This window comes from Trichechus manatus, unplaced genomic scaffold, assembly GCF_000243295.1.
Source record: "Trichechus manatus latirostris isolate Lorelei unplaced genomic scaffold, TriManLat1.0 scaffold00007, whole genome shotgun sequence".
Taxonomy (NCBI): Eukaryota; Metazoa; Chordata; class Mammalia; order Sirenia; family Trichechidae; genus Trichechus; species Trichechus manatus.
The window spans coordinates 23,801,384-23,801,808 of NW_004443943.1; positions in this window are offsets into that span (position 1 = coordinate 23,801,384).

Sequence of the window (425 nt, forward strand, 5' to 3'; positions counted from 1 at the left end):
CATCCGCAGAGGGGCCAGGGACCCAGCTTCATAAGGTCACTATGAGCCACAGACGAGAGGGAAAGGTCTGGTGTGGGAGAGGCCAGCTCCCTTCTCCAGACCCAGGTAGTGGGCAAGGAGGGGGTGTCACCATTCTGTACTTCTTGGCCTGACCTCACGCACACATTCATTCAACAAAGATTTATTAAGCGCCTATTTGTGCAAGGCACTTCCGGAGAAGGTAGTCCGCAGCTGAGCCGCGCCCACACCCTCTGCCCCCAGCTGCGACGACATCTGCTTTAAAAAGGCTGAGCCAGGCCCAGGAGGGCGGCCCCACCCCTCGGGGGAGGGCAACGGCTGTGCCGCCAGCCCGGCTCCCGCGCCGCCCGCGCTGCCCTCGTGATGGCCTGCACCCCAGCCCGGCTGCCGGCAGCTCGGTCCCTGCC